This window comes from Carcharhinus amblyrhynchos, chromosome 7, assembly GCF_965287045.1.
Source record: "Carcharhinus amblyrhynchos chromosome 7, sCarAmb.v2.hapA, whole genome shotgun sequence".
Taxonomy (NCBI): Eukaryota; Metazoa; Chordata; class Chondrichthyes; order Carcharhiniformes; family Carcharhinidae; genus Carcharhinus; species Carcharhinus amblyrhynchos.
Window position 1 is genome coordinate 106,055,405 of NC_137330.1, and position 16,951 is coordinate 106,072,355.

At 56.7% G+C, this 16,951-nt stretch overlaps 32 non-coding genes and 6 pseudogenes across 32 annotated transcripts; all 38 read left to right on the top strand.

Moving 5' to 3' along the window:
- Positions 1-131: 131 nt before the first annotated feature.
- Positions 132-250, top strand: LOC145346001 (5S ribosomal RNA). Its single transcript, XR_013887366.1, has one exon. It is a non-coding gene; the product is annotated as a 5S ribosomal RNA (ribosomal RNA).
- Positions 251-583: 333 nt separating this feature from the next.
- LOC145345709 (5S ribosomal RNA) lies at positions 584-692 on the top strand (annotated as a pseudogene).
- Positions 693-1,025: 333 nt separating this feature from the next.
- Positions 1,026-1,144, top strand: LOC145345646 (5S ribosomal RNA). Its single transcript, XR_013887104.1, has one exon. It is a non-coding gene; the product is annotated as a 5S ribosomal RNA (ribosomal RNA).
- A 333-nt stretch (positions 1,145-1,477) lies between these two features.
- On the top strand, positions 1,478-1,596 carry LOC145346099 (5S ribosomal RNA). Its single transcript, XR_013887461.1, has one exon. It is a non-coding gene; the product is annotated as a 5S ribosomal RNA (ribosomal RNA).
- Positions 1,597-1,929: 333 nt separating this feature from the next.
- On the top strand, positions 1,930-2,048 carry LOC145346037 (5S ribosomal RNA). Its single transcript, XR_013887400.1, has one exon. It is a non-coding gene; the product is annotated as a 5S ribosomal RNA (ribosomal RNA).
- Positions 2,049-2,381: 333 nt separating this feature from the next.
- Positions 2,382-2,500, top strand: LOC145346248 (5S ribosomal RNA). The gene has a single exon (XR_013887602.1). It is a non-coding gene; the product is annotated as a 5S ribosomal RNA (ribosomal RNA).
- A 333-nt stretch (positions 2,501-2,833) lies between these two features.
- On the top strand, positions 2,834-2,952 carry LOC145346328 (5S ribosomal RNA). The gene has a single exon (XR_013887680.1). It is a non-coding gene; the product is annotated as a 5S ribosomal RNA (ribosomal RNA).
- A 333-nt stretch (positions 2,953-3,285) lies between these two features.
- Positions 3,286-3,404, top strand: LOC145346150 (5S ribosomal RNA). The gene has a single exon (XR_013887510.1). It is a non-coding gene; the product is annotated as a 5S ribosomal RNA (ribosomal RNA).
- Positions 3,405-3,737: 333 nt separating this feature from the next.
- LOC145346152 (5S ribosomal RNA) lies at positions 3,738-3,856 on the top strand. Its single transcript, XR_013887511.1, has one exon. It is a non-coding gene; the product is annotated as a 5S ribosomal RNA (ribosomal RNA).
- A 333-nt stretch (positions 3,857-4,189) lies between these two features.
- Positions 4,190-4,308, top strand: LOC145346299 (5S ribosomal RNA). Its single transcript, XR_013887653.1, has one exon. It is a non-coding gene; the product is annotated as a 5S ribosomal RNA (ribosomal RNA).
- Positions 4,309-4,641: 333 nt separating this feature from the next.
- On the top strand, positions 4,642-4,760 carry LOC145346193 (5S ribosomal RNA). The gene has a single exon (XR_013887550.1). It is a non-coding gene; the product is annotated as a 5S ribosomal RNA (ribosomal RNA).
- Positions 4,761-5,093: 333 nt separating this feature from the next.
- On the top strand, positions 5,094-5,212 carry LOC145346104 (5S ribosomal RNA). Its single transcript, XR_013887466.1, has one exon. It is a non-coding gene; the product is annotated as a 5S ribosomal RNA (ribosomal RNA).
- A 333-nt stretch (positions 5,213-5,545) lies between these two features.
- On the top strand, positions 5,546-5,664 carry LOC145345879 (5S ribosomal RNA). Its single transcript, XR_013887249.1, has one exon. It is a non-coding gene; the product is annotated as a 5S ribosomal RNA (ribosomal RNA).
- A 333-nt stretch (positions 5,665-5,997) lies between these two features.
- LOC145345710 (5S ribosomal RNA) lies at positions 5,998-6,106 on the top strand (annotated as a pseudogene).
- Positions 6,107-6,439: 333 nt separating this feature from the next.
- On the top strand, positions 6,440-6,558 carry LOC145346069 (5S ribosomal RNA). The gene has a single exon (XR_013887432.1). It is a non-coding gene; the product is annotated as a 5S ribosomal RNA (ribosomal RNA).
- Positions 6,559-6,891: 333 nt separating this feature from the next.
- Positions 6,892-7,010, top strand: LOC145346105 (5S ribosomal RNA). Its single transcript, XR_013887467.1, has one exon. It is a non-coding gene; the product is annotated as a 5S ribosomal RNA (ribosomal RNA).
- Positions 7,011-7,343: 333 nt separating this feature from the next.
- LOC145345880 (5S ribosomal RNA) lies at positions 7,344-7,462 on the top strand. The gene has a single exon (XR_013887250.1). It is a non-coding gene; the product is annotated as a 5S ribosomal RNA (ribosomal RNA).
- Positions 7,463-7,795: 333 nt separating this feature from the next.
- Positions 7,796-7,904, top strand: LOC145345711 (5S ribosomal RNA; annotated as a pseudogene).
- A 333-nt stretch (positions 7,905-8,237) lies between these two features.
- Positions 8,238-8,356, top strand: LOC145346070 (5S ribosomal RNA). The gene has a single exon (XR_013887433.1). It is a non-coding gene; the product is annotated as a 5S ribosomal RNA (ribosomal RNA).
- A 333-nt stretch (positions 8,357-8,689) lies between these two features.
- LOC145345882 (5S ribosomal RNA) lies at positions 8,690-8,808 on the top strand. The gene has a single exon (XR_013887252.1). It is a non-coding gene; the product is annotated as a 5S ribosomal RNA (ribosomal RNA).
- Positions 8,809-9,141: 333 nt separating this feature from the next.
- Positions 9,142-9,260, top strand: LOC145345671 (5S ribosomal RNA). The gene has a single exon (XR_013887128.1). It is a non-coding gene; the product is annotated as a 5S ribosomal RNA (ribosomal RNA).
- A 333-nt stretch (positions 9,261-9,593) lies between these two features.
- On the top strand, positions 9,594-9,702 carry LOC145345712 (5S ribosomal RNA; annotated as a pseudogene).
- A 333-nt stretch (positions 9,703-10,035) lies between these two features.
- Positions 10,036-10,154, top strand: LOC145346071 (5S ribosomal RNA). The gene has a single exon (XR_013887434.1). It is a non-coding gene; the product is annotated as a 5S ribosomal RNA (ribosomal RNA).
- Positions 10,155-10,487: 333 nt separating this feature from the next.
- LOC145346106 (5S ribosomal RNA) lies at positions 10,488-10,606 on the top strand. Its single transcript, XR_013887468.1, has one exon. It is a non-coding gene; the product is annotated as a 5S ribosomal RNA (ribosomal RNA).
- A 333-nt stretch (positions 10,607-10,939) lies between these two features.
- Positions 10,940-11,058, top strand: LOC145345883 (5S ribosomal RNA). Its single transcript, XR_013887253.1, has one exon. It is a non-coding gene; the product is annotated as a 5S ribosomal RNA (ribosomal RNA).
- Positions 11,059-11,391: 333 nt separating this feature from the next.
- Positions 11,392-11,500, top strand: LOC145345714 (5S ribosomal RNA; annotated as a pseudogene).
- A 333-nt stretch (positions 11,501-11,833) lies between these two features.
- LOC145346072 (5S ribosomal RNA) lies at positions 11,834-11,952 on the top strand. The gene has a single exon (XR_013887435.1). It is a non-coding gene; the product is annotated as a 5S ribosomal RNA (ribosomal RNA).
- A 333-nt stretch (positions 11,953-12,285) lies between these two features.
- Positions 12,286-12,404, top strand: LOC145345884 (5S ribosomal RNA). The gene has a single exon (XR_013887254.1). It is a non-coding gene; the product is annotated as a 5S ribosomal RNA (ribosomal RNA).
- A 333-nt stretch (positions 12,405-12,737) lies between these two features.
- On the top strand, positions 12,738-12,856 carry LOC145345673 (5S ribosomal RNA). Its single transcript, XR_013887129.1, has one exon. It is a non-coding gene; the product is annotated as a 5S ribosomal RNA (ribosomal RNA).
- Positions 12,857-13,189: 333 nt separating this feature from the next.
- On the top strand, positions 13,190-13,308 carry LOC145346038 (5S ribosomal RNA). The gene has a single exon (XR_013887401.1). It is a non-coding gene; the product is annotated as a 5S ribosomal RNA (ribosomal RNA).
- A 333-nt stretch (positions 13,309-13,641) lies between these two features.
- Positions 13,642-13,750, top strand: LOC145345715 (5S ribosomal RNA; annotated as a pseudogene).
- Positions 13,751-14,083: 333 nt separating this feature from the next.
- LOC145345647 (5S ribosomal RNA) lies at positions 14,084-14,202 on the top strand. The gene has a single exon (XR_013887105.1). It is a non-coding gene; the product is annotated as a 5S ribosomal RNA (ribosomal RNA).
- Positions 14,203-14,535: 333 nt separating this feature from the next.
- LOC145346233 (5S ribosomal RNA) lies at positions 14,536-14,654 on the top strand. The gene has a single exon (XR_013887588.1). It is a non-coding gene; the product is annotated as a 5S ribosomal RNA (ribosomal RNA).
- A 333-nt stretch (positions 14,655-14,987) lies between these two features.
- On the top strand, positions 14,988-15,106 carry LOC145345667 (5S ribosomal RNA). Its single transcript, XR_013887124.1, has one exon. It is a non-coding gene; the product is annotated as a 5S ribosomal RNA (ribosomal RNA).
- A 333-nt stretch (positions 15,107-15,439) lies between these two features.
- Positions 15,440-15,558, top strand: LOC145346111 (5S ribosomal RNA). Its single transcript, XR_013887472.1, has one exon. It is a non-coding gene; the product is annotated as a 5S ribosomal RNA (ribosomal RNA).
- Positions 15,559-15,891: 333 nt separating this feature from the next.
- Positions 15,892-16,010, top strand: LOC145346194 (5S ribosomal RNA). The gene has a single exon (XR_013887551.1). It is a non-coding gene; the product is annotated as a 5S ribosomal RNA (ribosomal RNA).
- A 333-nt stretch (positions 16,011-16,343) lies between these two features.
- On the top strand, positions 16,344-16,462 carry LOC145346329 (5S ribosomal RNA). The gene has a single exon (XR_013887681.1). It is a non-coding gene; the product is annotated as a 5S ribosomal RNA (ribosomal RNA).
- Positions 16,463-16,795: 333 nt separating this feature from the next.
- On the top strand, positions 16,796-16,914 carry LOC145346153 (5S ribosomal RNA). Its single transcript, XR_013887512.1, has one exon. It is a non-coding gene; the product is annotated as a 5S ribosomal RNA (ribosomal RNA).
- Positions 16,915-16,951: the final 37 nt, after the last annotated feature.

Consider the following 16,951-nt stretch of genomic DNA (forward strand, 5'->3'; position numbering starts at 1 on the left):
GATTCAGGGAGCTTTGCCCCAAACACTGCGTCAGTGTTTCCCTCCCTCCCTCCTCCTCTGACCACAGCACAAAGCCAATTGTCGGCATCTGAGTTGTGAGCGTGAAAAGGCCAGAAATGAGTACAGCCAGCGCCTACGGCCATACTAGCCTGAATACGCCCGATCTCGTCTGATCTCGGAAGCTAAGCAGGCTCAGGCCTGGTTAGTACTTGGATGGGAGACCGCCTGGGAATACCAGGTGCCGTAGGCTTTTGCTGCCAGCCGGGGCTGCCCGCAACGCCGGCTGTCGGCCCAGGGGCGGCTCACGTTTTGGCTGAGGAACTTTGCTGGTGATTTGTGGGAGAAGTCGGAACAGCAATACCCAGGAAGAAGTGCCAAGCAGACTATCTCTGGTGTCTCAGTGCTCAGGCCAGCAATATCCACCAAGAAGTGACAAGCGCAGTATCTCTGCTGATTCAGGGAGCTTTGCCCCAAACACTGCGTCAGTGTTTCCCTCCCTCCCTCCTCCTCTGACCACAGCACAAAGCCAATTGTCGGCATCTGAGTTGTGAGCGTGAAAAGGCCAGCAATGAGAGCAGCCAGCGCCTACGGCCATACTAGCCTGAAAACGTCTGATCTCGGAAGCTAAGCAGGCTCAGGCCTGGTTAGTACTTGGATGGGAGACCGCCTGGGAATACCAGGTGCCGTAGGCTTTTGCTGCCAGCCGGGGCTGCCCGCAACGCCGGCTGTCGGCCCAGAGGCGGCTCACGTTTTGGCTGAGGAACTTTGCTGGTGATTTGTGGGAGAAGTCGGAACAGCAATACCCAGGAAGAAGTGCCAAGCAGACTATCTCTGGTGTCTCAGTGCTCAGGCCAGCAATATCCACCAAGAAGTGACAAGCGCAGTATCTCTGCTGATTCAGGGAGCTTTGCCCCAAACACTGCGTCAGTGTTTCCCTCCCTCCCTCCTCCTCTGACCACAGCACAAAGCCAATTGTCGGCATCTGAGTTGTGAGCGTGAAAAGGCCAGAAATGAGAGCAGCCAGCGCATACGGCCATACTAGCCTGAAAACGCCCGATCTGGTCTGATCTCGGAAGCTAAGCAGGCTCAGGCCTGGTTAGTACTTGGATGGGAGACCGCCTGGGAATACCAGGTGCCGTAGGCTTTTGCTGCCAGCCGGGGCTGCCCGCAACGCCGGCTGTCGGCCCAGAGGCGGCTCACGTTTTGGCTGAGGAACTTTGCTGGTGATTTGTGGGAGAAGTCGGAACAGCAATACCCAGGAAGAAGTGCCAAGCAGACTATCTCTGGTGTCTCAGTGCTCAGGCCAGCAATATCCACCAAGAAGTGACAAGCGCAGTATCTCTGCTGATTCAGGGAGCTTTGCCCCAAACACTGCGTCAGTGTTTCCCTCCCTCCCTCCTCCTCTGACCACAGCACAAAGCCAATTGTCGGCATCTGAGTTGTGAGCGTGAAAAGGCCAGAAATGAGAGCAGCCAGCGCCTACGGCCGTACTAGCCTGAAAACGCCCGATCTCGTCTGATCTCGGAAGCTAAGCAGGCTCAGGCCTGGTTAGTACTTGGATGGGAGACCGCCTGGGAATACCAGGTGCCGTAGGCTTTTGCTGCCAGCCGGGGCTGCCCGCAACGCCGGCTGTCGGCCCAGGGGCGGCTCACGTTTTGGCTGAGGAACTTTGCTGGTGATTTGTGGGAGAAGTCGGAACAGCAATACCCAGGAAGAAGTGCCAAGCAGACTATCTCTGGTGTCTCAGTGCTCAGGCCAGCAATATCCACCAAGAAGTGACAAGCGCAGTATCTCTGCTGATTCAGGGAGCTTTGCCCCAAACACTGCGTCAGTGTTTCCCTCCCTCCCTCCTCCTCTGACCACAGCACAAAGCCAATTGTCGGCATCTGAGTTGTGAGCGTGAAAAGGCCAGAAATGAGAGCCGCCAGTGCCTACGGCCATACTAGCCTGAAAACGCCCGATCTCGTCTGATCTCGGAAGCTAAGCAGGCTCAGGCCTGGTTAGTACTTGGATGGGAGTCCGCCTGGGAATACCAGGTGCCGTAGGCTTTTGCTGCCAGCCGGGGCTGCCCGCAACGCCGGCTGTCGGCCCAGAGGCGGCTCACGTTTTGGCTGAGGAACTTTGCTGGTGATTTGTGGGAGAAGCCGGAACAGCAATACCCAGGAAGAAGTGCCAAGCAGACTATCTCTGGTGTCTCAGTGCTCAGGCCAGCAATATCCACCAAGAAGTGACAAGCGCAGTATCTCTGCTGATTCAGGGAGCTTTGCCCCAAACACTGCGTCAGTGTTTCCCTCCCTCCCTCCTCCTCTGACCACAGCACAAAGCCAATTGTCGGCATCTGAGTTGTGAGCGTGAAAAGGCCAGAAATGAGAGCAGCCAGCGCCTACGGCCATACTAGCCTGAAAACGCCCGATCTGGTCTGATCTCGGAAGCTAAGCAGGCTGAGGCCTGGTTAGTACTTGGATGGGAGACCGCCTGGGAATACCAGGTGCCGTAGGCTTTTGCTGCCAGCCGGGGCTGCCCGCAACGCCGGCTGTCGGCCCAGAGGCGGCTCACGTTTTGGCTGAGGAACTTTGCTGGTGATTTGTGGGAGAAGTCGGAACAGCAATACCCAGGAAGAAGTGCCAAGCAGACTATCTCTGGTGTCTCAGTGCTCAGGCCAGCAATATCCACCAAGAAGTGACAAGCGCAGTATCTCTGCTGATTCAGGGAGCTTTGCCCCAAACACTGCGTCAGTGTTTCCCTCCCTCCCTCCTCCTCTGACCACAGCACAAAGCCAATTGTCGGCATCTGAGTTGTGAGCGTGAAAAGGCCAGAAATGAGAGCAGCCAGCGCCTACGGCCATACTAGCCTGAAAACGCCCGATCTGGTCTGATCTCGGAAGCTAAGCAGGCTCAGGCCTGGTTAGTACTTGGATGGGAGACCGCCTGGGAATACCAGGTGCCGTCGGCTTTTGCTGCCAGCCGGGGCTGCCCGCAACACCGGCTGTCGGCCCAGAGGCGGCTCACGTTTTGGCTGAGGAACTTTGCTGGTGATTTGTGGGAGAAGTCGGAACAGCAATACCCAGGAAGAAGTGCCAAGCAGACTATCTCTGGTGTCTCAGTGCTCAGGCCAGCAATATCCACCAAGAAGTGACAAGCGCAGTATCTCTGCTGATTCAGGGAGCTTTGCCCCAAACACTGCGTCAGTGTTTCCCTCCCTCCCTCCTCCTCTGACCACAGCACAAAGCCAATTGTCGGCATCTGAGTTGTGAGCGTGAAAAGGCCAGAAATGAGAGCAGCCAGCGCCTACGGCCATACTAGCCGGAAAACGCCCGATCTCGTCTGATCTCGGAAGCTAAGCAGGCTCAGGCCTGGTTAGTACTTGGATGGGAGACCGCCTGGGAATTCCAGGTGCCGTAGGCTTTTGCTGCCAGCCGGGGCTGCCCGCAACGCCGGCTGTCGGCCCAGAGGCGGCTCACGTTTTGGCTGAGGAACTTTGCTGGTGATTTGTGGGAGAAGTCGGAACAGCAATACCCAGGAAGAAGTGCCAAGCAGACTATCTCTGGTGTCTCAGTGCTCAGGCCAGCAATATCCACCAAGAAGTGACAAGCGCAGTATCTCTGCTGATTCAGGGAGCTTTGCCCCAAACACTGCGTCAGTGTTTCCCTCCCTCCCTCCTCCTCTGACCACAGCACAAAGCCAATTGTCGGCATCTGAGTTGTGAGCGTGAAAAGGCCAGAAATGAGAGCAGCCAGCGCCTACGGCCATACTAGCCGGAAAACGCCCGATCTCGTCTGATCTCGGAAGCTAAGCAGGCTCAGGCCTGGTTAGTACTTGGATGGGAGACCGCCTGGGAATTCCAGGTGCCGTAGGCTTTTGCTGCCAGCCGGGGCTGCCCGCAACGCCGGCTGTCGGCCCAGAGGCCGCTCACGTTTTGGCTGAGGAACTTTGCTGGTGATTTGTGGGAGAAGTCGGAACAGCAATACCCAGGAAGAAGTGCCAAGCAGACTATCTCTGGTGTCTCAGTGCTCAGGCCAGCAATATCCACCAAGAAGTGACAAGCGCAGTATCTCTGCTGATTCAGGGAGCTTTGCCCCAAACACTGCGTCAGTGTTTCCCTCCCTCCCTCCTCCTCTGACCACAGCACAAAGCCAATTGTCGGCATCTGAGTTGTGAGCGTGAAAAGGCCAGAAATGAGTGCAGCCAGCGCCTACGGCCATACTAGCCTGAAAACGCCCGATCTCGTCTGATCTCGGAAGCTAAGCAGGCTCAGGCCTGGTTAGTACTTGGATGGGAGACCGCCTGGGAATACCAGCTGCCGTAGGCTTTTGCTGCCAGCCGGGGCTGCCCGCAACGCCGGCTGTCGGCCCAGAGGCGGCTCACGTTTTGGCTGAGGAACTTTGCTGGTGATTTGTGGGAGAAGTCGGAACAGCAATACCCAGGAAGAAGTGCCAAGCAGACTATCTCTGGTGTCTCAGTGCTCAGGCCAGCAATATCCACCAAGAAGTGACAAGCGCAGTATCTCTGCTGATTCAGGGAGCTTTGCCCCAAACACTGCGTCAGTGTTTCCCTCCCTCCCTCCTCCTCTGACCACAGCACAAAGCCAATTGTCGGCATCTGAGTTGTGAGCGTGAAAAGGCCAGAAATGAGAGCAGCCAGCGCCTACGGCCATACTAGCCTGAAAACGCCCGATCTGGTCTGATCTCGGAAGCTAAGCAGGCTCAGGCCTGGTTAGTACTTGGATGGGAGACCGCCTGGGAATACCAGGTGCCGTAGGCTTTTGCTGCCAGCCGGGGCTGCCCGCAACGCCGGCTGTCGGCCCAGGGGCGGCTCACGTTTTGGCTGAGGAACTTTGCTGGTGATTTGTGGGAGAAGTCGGAACAGCAATACCCAGGAAGAAGTGCCAAGCAGACTATCTCTGGTGTCTCAGTGCTCAGGCCAGCAATATCCACCAAGAAGTGACAAGCGCAGTATCTCTGCTGATTCAGGGAGCTTTGCCCCAAACACTGCGTCAGTGTTTCCCTCCCTCCCTCCTCCTCTGACCACAGCACAAAGCCAATTGTCGGCATCTGAGTTGTGAGCGTGAAAAGGCCAGAAATGAGAGCAGCCAGCGCCTACGGCCATACTAGCCTGAAAACGCCTGATCTCGTCTGATCTCGGAAGCTAAGCAGGCTCAGGCCTGGTTAGTACTTGGGTGGGAGACCGCCTGGGAATACCAGGTGCCGTAGGCTTTTGCTGCCAGCCGGGGCTGCCCGCAACGCCGGCTGTCGGCCCAGAGGCGGCTCACGTTTTGGCTGAGGAACTTTGCTGGTGATTTGTGGGAGAAGTCGGAACAGCAATACCCAGGAAGAAGTGCCAAGCAGACTATCTCTGGTGTCTCAGTGCTCAGGCCAGCAATATCCACCAAGAAGTGACAAGCGCAGTATCTCTGCTGATTCAGGGAGCTTTGCCCCAAACACTGCGTCAGTGTTTCCCTCCCTCCCTCCTCCTCTGACCACAGCACAAAGCCAATTGTCGGCATCTGAGTTGTGAGCGTGAAAAGGCCAGAAATGAGAGCAGCCAGCGCCTACGGCCATACTAGCCTGAAAACGCCCGATCTCGTCTGATCTCGGAAGCTAAGCAGGCTCAGGCCTGGTTAGTACTTGGATGGGAGACCGCCTGGGAATACCAGGTGCCGTAGGCTTTTGCTGCCAGCCGGGGCTGCCCGCAACGCCGGCTGTCGGCCCAGGGGCGGCTCACGTTTTGGCTGAGGAACTTTGCTGGTGATTTGTGGGAGAAGTCGGAACAGCAATACCCAGGAAGAAGTGCCAAGCAGACTATCTCTGGTGTCTCAGTGCTCAGGCCAGCAATATCCACCAAGAAGTGACAAGCGCAGTATCTCTGCTGATTCAGGGAGCTTTGCCCCAAACACTGCGTCAGTGTTTCCCTCCCTCCCTCCTCCTCTGACCACAGCACAAAGCCAATTGTCGGCATCTGAGTTGTGAGCGTGAAAAGGCCAGAAATGAGAGCAGCCAGCGCCTACGGCCATACTAGCCTGAAAACGTCTGATCTCGGAAGCTAAGCAGGCTCAGGCCTGGTTAGTACTTGGATGGGAGACCGCCTGGGAATACCAGGTGCCGTAGGCTTTTGCTGCCAGCCGGGGCTGCCCGCAACGCCGGCTGTCGGCCCAGAGGCGGCTCACGTTTTGGCTGAGGAACTTTGCTGGTGATTTGTGGGAGAAGTCGGAACAGCAATACCCAGGAAGAAGTGCCAAGCAGACTATCTCTGGTGTCTCAGTGCTCAGGCCAGCAATATCCACCAAGAAGTGACAAGCGCAGTATCTCTGCTGATTCAGGGAGCTTTGCCCCAAACACTGCGTCAGTGTTTCCCTCCCTCCCTCCTCCTCTGACCACAGCACAAAGCCAATTGTCGGCATCTGAGTTGTGAGCGTGAAAAGGCCAGAAATGAGTGCAGCCAGCGCCTACGGCCATGCTAGCCTGAAAACGCCCGATCTCGTCTGATCTCGGAAGCTAAGCAGGCTCAGGCCTGGTTAGTACTTGGATGGGAGACCGCCTGGGAATACCAGGTGCCGTAGGCTTTTGCTGCCAGCCGGGGCTGCCCGCAACGCCGGCTGTCGGCCCAGGGGCGGCTCACGTTTTGGCTGAGGAACTTTGCTGGTGATTTGTGGGAGAAGTCGGAACAGCAATACCCAGGAAGAAGTGCCAAGCAGACTATCTCTGGTGTCTCAGTGCTCAGGCCAGCAATATCCACCAAGAAGTGACAAGCGCAGTATCTCTGCTGATTCAGGGAGCTTTGCCCCAAACACTGCGTCAGTGTTTCCCTCCCTCCCTCCTCCTCTGACCACAGCACAAAGCCAATTGTCGGCATCTGAGTTGTGAGCGTGAAAAGGCCAGAAATGAGAGCAGCCAGCGCCTACGGCCATACTAGCCTGAAAACGCCTGATCTCGTCTGATCTCGGAAGCTAAGCAGGCTCAGGCCTGGTTAGTACTTGGGTGGGAGACCGCCTGGGAATACCAGGTGCCGTAGGCTTTTGCTGCCAGCCGGGGCTGCCCGCAACGCCGGCTGTCGGCCCAGAGGCGGCTCACGTTTTGGCTGAGGAACTTTGCTGGTGATTTGTGGGAGAAGTCGGAACAGCAATACCCAGGAAGAAGTGCCAAGCAGACTATCTCTGGTGTCTCAGTGCTCAGGCCAGCAATATCCACCAAGAAGTGACAAGCGCAGTATCTCTGCTGATTCAGGGAGCTTTGCCCCAAACACTGCGTCAGTGTTTCCCTCCCTCCCTCCTCCTCTGACCACAGCACAAAGCCAATTGTCGGCATCTGAGTTGTGAGCGTGAAAAGGCCAGAAATGAGAGCAGCCAGCGCCTACGGCCATACTAGCCTGAAAACGCCCGATCTCGTCTGATCTCGGAAGCTAAGCAGGCTCAGGCCTGGTTAGTACTTGGATGGGAGACCGCCTGGGAATACCAGGTGCCGTAGGCTTTTGCTGCCAGCCGGGGCTGCCCGCAACGCCGGCTGTCGGCCCAGGGGCGGCTCACGTTTTGGCTGAGGAACTTTGCTGGTGATTTGTGGGAGAAGTCGGAACAGCAATACCCAGGAAGAAGTGCCAAGCAGACTATCTCTGGTGTCTCAGTGCTCAGGCCAGCAATATCCACCAAGAAGTGACAAGCGCAGTATCTCTGCTGATTCAGGGAGCTTTGCCCCAAACACTGCGTCAGTGTTTCCCTCCCTCCCTCCTCCTCTGACCACAGCACAAAGCCAATTGTCGGCATCTGAGTTGTGAGCGTGAAAAGGCCAGAAATGAGAGCAGCCAGCGCCTACGGCCATACTAGCCTGAAAACGTCTGATCTCGGAAGCTAAGCAGGCTCAGGCCTGGTTAGTACTTGGATGGGAGACCGCCTGGGAATACCAGGTGCCGTAGGCTTTTGCTGCCAGCCGGGGCTGCCCGCAACGCCGGCTGTCGGCCCAGAGGCGGCTCACGTTTTGGCTGAGGAACTTTGCTGGTGATTTGTGGGAGAAGTCGGAACAGCAATACCCAGGAAGAAGTGCCAAGCAGACTATCTCTGGTGTCTCAGTGCTCAGGCCAGCAATATCCACCAAGAAGTGACAAGCGCAGTATCTCTGCTGATTCAGGGAGCTTTGCCCCAAACACTGCGTCAGTGTTTCCCTCCCTCCCTCCTCCTCTGACCACAGCACAAAGCCAATTGTCGGCATCTGAGTTGTGAGCGTGAAAAGGCCAGAAATGAGTGCAGCCAGCGCCTACGGCCATGCTAGCCTGAAAACGCCCGATCTCGTCTGATCTCGGAAGCTAAGCAGGCTCAGGCCTGGTTAGTACTTGGATGGGAGACCGCCTGGGAATACCAGGTGCCGTAGGCTTTTGCTGCCAGCCGGGGCTGCCCGCAACGCCGGCTGTCGGCCCAGGGGCGGCTCACGTTTTGGCTGAGGAACTTTGCTGGTGATTTGTGGGAGAAGTCGGAACAGCAATACCCAGGAAGAAGTGCCAAGCAGACTATCTCTGGTGTCTCAGTGCTCAGGCCAGCAATATCCACCAAGAAGTGACAATCGCAGTATCTCTGCTGATTCAGGGAGCTTTGCCCCAAACACTGCGTCAGTGTTTCCCTCCCTCCCTCCTCCTCTGACCACAGCACAAAGCCAATTGTCGGCATCTGAGTTGTGAGCGTGAAAAGGCCAGAAATGAGTGCAGCCAGCGCCTACGGCCATACTAGCCTGAAAACGCCCGATCTCGTCTGATCTCGGAAGCTAAGCAGGCTCAGGCCTGGTTAGTACTTGGATGGGAGACCGCCTGGGAATACCAGGTGCCGTAGGCTTTTGCTGCCAGCCGGGGCTGCCCGCAACGCCGGCTGTCGGCCCAGGGGCGGCTCACGTTTTGGCTGAGGAACTTTGCTGGTGATTTGTGGGAGAAGTCGGAACAGCAATACCCAGGAAGAAGTGCCAAGCAGACTATCTCTGGTGTCTCAGTGCTCAGGCCAGCAATATCCACCAAGAAGTGACAAGCGCAGTATCTCTGCTGATTCAGGGAGCTTTGCCCCAAACACTGCGTCAGTGTTTCCCTCCCTCCCTCCTCCTCTGACCACAGCACAAAGCCAATTGTCGGCATCTGAGTTGTGAGCGTGAAAAGGCCAGAAATGAGAGCAGCCAGCACATACGGCCATACTAGCCTGAAAACGCCCGATCTGGTCTGATCTCGGAAGCTAAGCAGGCTCAGGCCTGGTTAGTACTTGGATGGGAGACCGCCTGGGAATACCAGGTGCCGTAGGCTTTTGCTGCCAGCCGGGGCTGCCCGCAACGCCGGCTGTCGGCCCAGAGGCGGCTCACGTTTTGGCTGAGGAACTTTGCTGGTGATTTGTGGGAGAAGTCGGAACAGCAATACCCAGGAAGAAGTGCCAAGCAGACTATCTCTGGTGTCTCAGTGCTCAGGCCAGCAATATCCACCAAGAAGTGACAAGCGCAGTATCTCTGCTGATTCAGGGAGCTTTGCCCCAAACACTGCGTCAGTGTTTCCCTCCCTCCCTCCTCCTCTGACCACAGCACAAAGCCAATTGTCGGCATCTGAGTTGTGAGCGTGAAAAGGCCAGAAATGAGAGCAGCCAGCGCCTACGGCCATACTAGCCTGAAAACGTCTGATCTCGGAAGCTAAGCAGGCTCAGGCCTGGTTAGTACTTGGATGGGAGACCGCCTGGGAATACCAGGTGCCGTAGGCTTTTGCTGCCAGCCGGGGCTGCCCGCAACGCCGGCTGTCGGCCCAGAGGCGGCTCACGTTTTGGCTGAGGAACTTTGCTGGTGATTTGTGGGAGAAGTCGGAACAGCAATACCCAGGAAGAAGTGCCAAGCAGACTATCTCTGGTGTCTCAGTGCTCAGGCCAGCAATATCCACCAAGAAGTGACAAGCGCAGTATCTCTGCTGATTCAGGGAGCTTTGCCCCAAACACTGCGTCAGTGTTTCCCTCCCTCCCTCCTCCTCTGACCACAGCACAAAGCCAATTGTCGGCATCTGAGTTGTGAGCGTGAAAAGGCCAGAAATGAGTGCAGCCAGCGCCTACGGCCATGCTAGCCTGAAAACGCCCGATCTCGTCTGATCTCGGAAGCTAAGCAGGCTCAGGCCTGGTTAGTACTTGGATGGGAGACCGCCTGGGAATACCAGGTGCCGTAGGCTTTTGCTGCCAGCCGGGGCTGCCCGCAACGCCGGCTGTCGGCCCAGGGGCGGCTCACGTTTTGGCTGAGGAACTTTGCTGGTGATTTGTGGGAGAAGTCGGAACAGCAATACCCAGGAAGAAGTGCCAAGCAGACTATCTCTGGTGTCTCAGTGCTCAGGCCAGCAATATCCACCAAGAAGTGACAAGCGCAGTATCTCTGCTGATTCAGGGAGCTTTGCCCCAAACACTGCGTCAGTGTTTCCCTCCCTCCCTCCTCCTCTGACCACAGCACAAAGCCAATTGTCGGCATCTGAGTTGTGAGCGTGAAAAGGCCAGAAATGAGAGCAGCCAGCGCCTACGGCCATACTAGCCTGAAAACGCCTGATCTCGTCTGATCTCGGAAGCTAAGCAGGCTCAGGCCTGGTTAGTACTTGGGTGGGAGACCGCCTGGGAATACCAGGTGCCGTAGGCTTTTGCTGCCAGCCGGGGCTGCCCGCAACGCCGGCTGTCGGCCCAGAGGCGGCTCACGTTTTGGCTGAGGAACTTTGCTGGTGATTTGTGGGAGAAGTCGGAACAGCAATACCCAGGAAGAAGTGCCAAGCAGACTATCTCTGGTGTCTCAGTGCTCAGGCCAGCAATATCCACCAAGAAGTGACAAGCGCAGTATCTCTGCTGATTCAGGGAGCTTTGCCCCAAACACTGCGTCAGTGTTTCCCTCCCTCCCTCCTCCTCTGACCACAGCACAAAGCCAATTGTCGGCATCTGAGTTGTGAGCGTGAAAAGGCCAGAAATGAGAGCAGCCAGCGCCTACGGCCATACTAGCCTGAAAACGCCCGATCTCGTCTGATCTCGGAAGCTAAGCAGGCTCAGGCCTGGTTAGTACTTGGATGGGAGACCGCCTGGGAATACCAGGTGCCGTAGGCTTTTGCTGCCAGCCGGGGCTGCCCGCAACGCCGGCTGTCGGCCCAGGGGCGGCTCACGTTTTGGCTGAGGAACTTTGCTGGTGATTTGTGGGAGAAGTCGGAACAGCAATACCCAGGAAGAAGTGCCAAGCAGACTATCTCTGGTGTCTCAGTGCTCAGGCCAGCAATATCCACCAAGAAGTGACAAGCGCAGTATCTCTGCTGATTCAGGGAGCTTTGCCCCAAACACTGCGTCAGTGTTTCCCTCCCTCCCTCCTCCTCTGACCACAGCACAAAGCCAATTGTCGGCATCTGAGTTGTGAGCGTGAAAAGGCCAGAAATGAGAGCAGCCAGCGCCTACGGCCATACTAGCCTGAAAACGTCTGATCTCGGAAGCTAAGCAGGCTCAGGCCTGGTTAGTACTTGGATGGGAGACCGCCTGGGAATACCAGGTGCCGTAGGCTTTTGCTGCCAGCCGGGGCTGCCCGCAACGCCGGCTGTCGGCCCAGAGGCGGCTCACGTTTTGGCTGAGGAACTTTGCTGGTGATTTGTGGGAGAAGTCGGAACAGCAATACCCAGGAAGAAGTGCCAAGCAGACTATCTCTGGTGTCTCAGTGCTCAGGCCAGCAATATCCACCAAGAAGTGACAAGCGCAGTATCTCTGCTGATTCAGGGAGCTTTGCCCCAAACACTGCGTCAGTGTTTCCCTCCCTCCCTCCTCCTCTGACCACAGCACAAAGCCAATTGTCGGCATCTGAGTTGTGAGCGTGAAAAGGCCAGAAATGAGTGCAGCCAGCGCCTACGGCCATGCTAGCCTGAAAACGCCCGATCTCGTCTGATCTCGGAAGCTAAGCAGGCTCAGGCCTGGTTAGTACTTGGATGGGAGACCGCCTGGGAATACCAGGTGCCGTAGGCTTTTGCTGCCAGCCGGGGCTGCCCGCAACGCCGGCTGTCGGCCCAGGGGCGGCTCACGTTTTGGCTGAGGAACTTTGCTGGTGATTTGTGGGAGAAGTCGGAACAGCAATACCCAGGAAGAAGTGCCAAGCAGACTATCTCTGGTGTCTCAGTGCTCAGGCCAGCAATATCCACCAAGAAGTGACAATCGCAGTATCTCTGCTGATTCAGGGAGCTTTGCCCCAAACACTGCGTCAGTGTTTCCCTCCCTCCCTCCTCCTCTGACCACAGCACAAAGCCAATTGTCGGCATCTGAGTTGTGAGCGTGAAAAGGCCAGAAATGAGTGCAGCCAGCGCCTACGGCCATACTAGCCTGAAAACGCCCGATCTCGTCTGATCTCGGAAGCTAAGCAGGCTCAGGCCTGGTTAGTACTTGGATGGGAGACCGCCTGGGAATACCAGGTGCCGTAGGCTTTTGCTGCCAGCCGGGGCTGCCCGCAACGCCGGCTGTCGGCCCAGGGGCGGCTCACGTTTTGGCTGAGGAACTTTGCTGGTGATTTGTGGGAGAAGTCGGAACAGCAATACCCAGGAAGAAGTGCCAAGCAGACTATCTCTGGTGTCTCAGTGCTCAGGCCAGCAATATCCACCAAGAAGTGACAAGCGCAGTATCTCTGCTGATTCAGGGAGCTTTGCCCCAAACACTGCGTCAGTGTTTCCCTCCCTCCCTCCTCCTCTGACCACAGCACAAAGCCAATTGTCGGCATCTGAGTTGTGAGCGTGAAAAGGCCAGAAATGAGAGCAGCCAGCACATACGGCCATACTAGCCTGAAAACGCCCGATCTGGTCTGATCTCGGAAGCTAAGCAGGCTCAGGCCTGGTTAGTACTTGGATGGGAGACCGCCTGGGAATACCAGGTGCCGTAGGCTTTTGCTGCCAGCCGGGGCTGCCCGCAACGCCGGCTGTCGGCCCAGAGGCGGCTCACGTTTTGGCTGAGGAACTTTGCTGGTGATTTGTGGGAGAAGTCGGAACAGCAATACCCAGGAAGAAGTGCCAAGCAGACTATCTCTGGTGTCTCAGTGCTCAGGCCAGCAATATCCACCAAGAAGTGACAAGCGCAGTATCTCTGCTGATTCAGGGAGCTTTGCCCCAAACACTGCGTCAGTGTTTCCCTCCCTCCCTCCTCCTCTGACCACAGCACAAAGCCAATTGTCGGCATCTGAGTTGTGAGCGTGAAAAGGCCAGAAATGAGAGCAGCCAGCGCCTACGGCCATACTAGCCTGAAAACGCCCGATCTCGTCTGATCTCGGAAGCTAAGCAGGCTCAGGCCTGGTTAGTACTTGGATGGGAGTCCGCCTGGGAATACCAGGTGCCGTAGGCTTTTGCTGCCAGCCGGGGCTGCCCGCAACGCCGGCTGTCGGCCCAGAGGCGGCTCACGTTTTGGCTGAGGAACTTTGCTGGTGATTTGTGGGAGAAGTCGGAACAGCAATACCCAGGAAGAAGTGCCAAGCAGACTATCTCTGGTGTCTCAGTGCTCAGGCCAGCAATATCCACCAAGAAGTGACAAGCGCAGTATCTCTGCTGATTCAGGGAGCTTTGCCCCAAACACTGCGTCAGTGTTTCCCTCCCTCCCTCCTCCTCTGACCACAGCACAAAGCCAATTGTCGGCATCTGAGTTGTGAGCGTGAAAAGGCCAGCAATGAGAGCAGCCAGCGCCTACGGCCATACTAGCCTGAAAACGTCTGATCTCGGAAGCTAAGCAGGCTCAGGCCTGGTTAGTACTTGGATGGGAGACCGCCTGGGAATACCAGGTGCCGTAGGCTTTTGCTGCCAGCCGGGGCTGCCCGCAACGCCGGCTGTCGGCCCAGAGGCGGCTCACGTTTTGGCTGAGGAACTTTGCTGGTGATTTGTGGGAGAAGTCGGAACAGCAATACCCAGGAAGAAGTGCCAAGCAGACTATCTCTGGTGTCTCAGTGCTCAGGCCAGCAATATCCACCAAGAAGTGACAAGCGCAGTATCTCTGCTGATTCAGGGAGCTTTGCCCCAAACACTGCGTCAGTGTTTCCCTCCCTCCCTCCTCCTCTGACCACAGCACAAAGCCAATTGTCGGCATCTGAGTTGTGAGCGTGAAAAGGCCAGAAATGAGAGCAGCCAGCGCATACGGCCATACTAGCCTGAAAACGCCCGATCTGGTCTGATCTCGGAAGCTAAGCAGGCTCAGGCCTGGTTAGTACTTGGATGGGAGACCGCCTGGGAATACCAGGTGCCGTAGGCTTTTGCTGCCAGCCGGGGCTGCCCGCAACGCCGGCTGTCGGCCCAGAGGCGGCTCACGTTTTGGCTGAGGAACTTTGCTGGTGATTTGTGGGAGAAGTCGGAACAGCAATACCCAGGAAGAAGTGCCAAGCAGACTATCTCTGGTGTCTCAGTGCTCAGGCCAGCAATATCCACCAAGAAGTGACAAGCGCAGTATCTCTGCTGATTCAGGGAGCTTTGCCCCAAACACTGCGTCAGTGTTTCCCTCCCTCCCTCCTCCTCTGACCACAGCACAAAGCCAATTGTCGGCATCTGAGTTGTGAGCGTGAAAAGGCCAGAAATGAGAGCAGCCAGCGCCTACGGCCATACTAGCCTGAAAACGCCTGATCTCGTCTGATCTCGGAAGCTAAGCAGGCTCAGGCCTGGTTAGTACTTGGATGGGAGTCCGCCTGGGAATACCAGGTGCCGTAGGCTTTTGCTGCCAGCCGGGGCTGCCCGCAACGCCGGCTGTCGGCCCAGAGGCGGCTCACGTTTTGGCTGAGGAACTTTGCTGGTGATTTGTGGGAGAAGTCGGAACAGCAATACCCAGGAAGAAGTGCCAAGCAGACTATCTCTGGTGTCTCAGTGCTCAGGCCAGCAATATCCACCAAGAAGTGACAAGCGCAGTATCTCTGCTGATTCAGGGAGCTTTGCCCCAAACACTGCGTCAGTGTTTCCCTCCCTCCCTCCTCCTCTGACCACAGCACAAAGCCAATTGTCGGCATCTGAGTTGTGAGCGTGAAAAGGCCAGAAATGAGAGCAGCCAGCGCCTACGGCCGTACTAGCCTGAAAACGCCCGATCTCGTCTGATCTCGGAAGCTAAGCAGGCTCAGGCCTGGTTAGTACTTGGATGCGAGACCGCCTGGGAATACCAGGTGCCGTAGGCTTTTGCTGCCAGCCGGGGCTGCCCGCAACGCCGGCTGTCGGCCCAGGGGCGGCTCACGTTTTGGCTGAGGAACTTTGCTGGTGATTTGTGGGAGAAGTCGGAACAGCAATACCCAGGAAGAAGTGCCAAGCAGACTATCTCTGGTGTCTCAGTGCTCAGGCCAGCAATATCCACCAAGAAGTGACAAGCGCAGTATCTCTGCTGATTCAGGGAGCTTTGCCCCAAACACTGCGTCAGTGTTTCCCTCCCTCCCTCCTCCTCTGACCACAGCACAAAGCCAATTGTCGGCATCTGAGTTGTGAGCGTGAAAAGGCCAGAAATGAGAGCCGCCAGTGCCTACGGCCATACTAGCCTGAAAACGCCCGATCTCGTCTGATCTCGGAAGCTAAGCAGGCTCAGGCCTGGTTAGTACTTGGATGGGAGTCCGCCTGAGAATACCAGGTGCCGTAGGCTTTTGCTGCCAGCCGGGGCTGCCCGCAACGCCGGCTGTCGGCCCAGAGGCGGCTCACGTTTTGGCTGAGGAACTTTGCTGGTGATTTGTGGGAGAAGTCGGAACAGCAATACCCAGGAAGAAGTGCCAAGCAGACTATCTCTGGTGTCTCAGTGCTCAGGCCAGCAATATCCACCAAGAAGTGACAAGCGCAGTATCTCTGCTGATTCAGGGAGCTTTGCCCCAAACACTGCGTCAGTGTTTCCCTCCCTCCCTCCTCCTCTGACCACAGCACAAAGCCAATTGTCGGCATCTGAGTTGTGAGCGTGAAAAGGCCAGAAATGAGAGCAGCCAACGCCTACGGCCATACTAGCCTGAAAACGCCCGATCTGGTCTGATCTCGGAAGCTAAGCAGGCTCAGGCCTGGTTAGTACTTGGATGGGAGACCGCCTGGGAATACCAGGTGCCGTAGGCTTTTGCTGCCAGCCGGGGCTGCCCGCAACGCCGGCTGTCGGCCCAGAGGCGGCTCACGTTTTGGCTGAGGAACTTTGCTGGTGATTTGTGGGAGAAGTCGGAACAGCAATACCCAGGAAGAAGTGCCAAGCAGACTATCTCTGGTGTCTCAGTGCTCAGGCCAGCAATATCCACCAAGAAGTGACAAGCGCAGTATCTCTGCTGATTCAGGGAGCTTTGCCCCAAACACTGCGTCAGTGTTTCCCTCCCTCCCTCCTCCTCTGACCACAGCACAAAGCCAATTGTCGGCATCTGAGTTGTGAGCGTGAAAAGGCCAGAAATGAGAGCAGCCAGCGCCTACGGCCATACTAGCCTGAAAACGCCCGATCTGGTCTGATCTCGGAAGCTAAGCAGGCTCAGGCCTGGTTAGTACTTGGATGGGAGACCGCCTGGGAATACCAGGTGCCGTCGGCTTTTGCTGCCAGCCGGGGCTGCCCGCAACACCGGCTGTCGGCCCAGAGGCGGCTCACGTTTTGGCTGAGGAACTTTGCTGGTGATTTGTGGGAGAAGTCGGAACAGCAATACCCAGGAAGAAGTGCCAAGCAGACTATCTCTGGTGTCTCAGTGCTCAGGCCAGCAATATCCACCAAGAAGTGACAAGCGCAGTATCTCTGCTGATTCAGGGAGCTTTGCCCCAAACACTGCGTCAGTGTTTCCCTCCCTCCCTCCTCCTCTGACCACAGCACAAAGCCAATTGTCGGCATCTGAGTTGTGAGCGTGAAAAGGCCAGAAATGAGAGCAGCCAGCGCCTACGGCCATACTAGCCGGAAAACGCCCGATCTCGTCTGATCTCGGAAGCTAAGCAGGCTCAGGCCTGGTTAGTACTTGGATGGGAGACCGCCTGGGAATTCCAGGTGCCGTAGGCTTTTGCTGCCAGCCGGGGCTGCCCGCAACGCCGGCTGT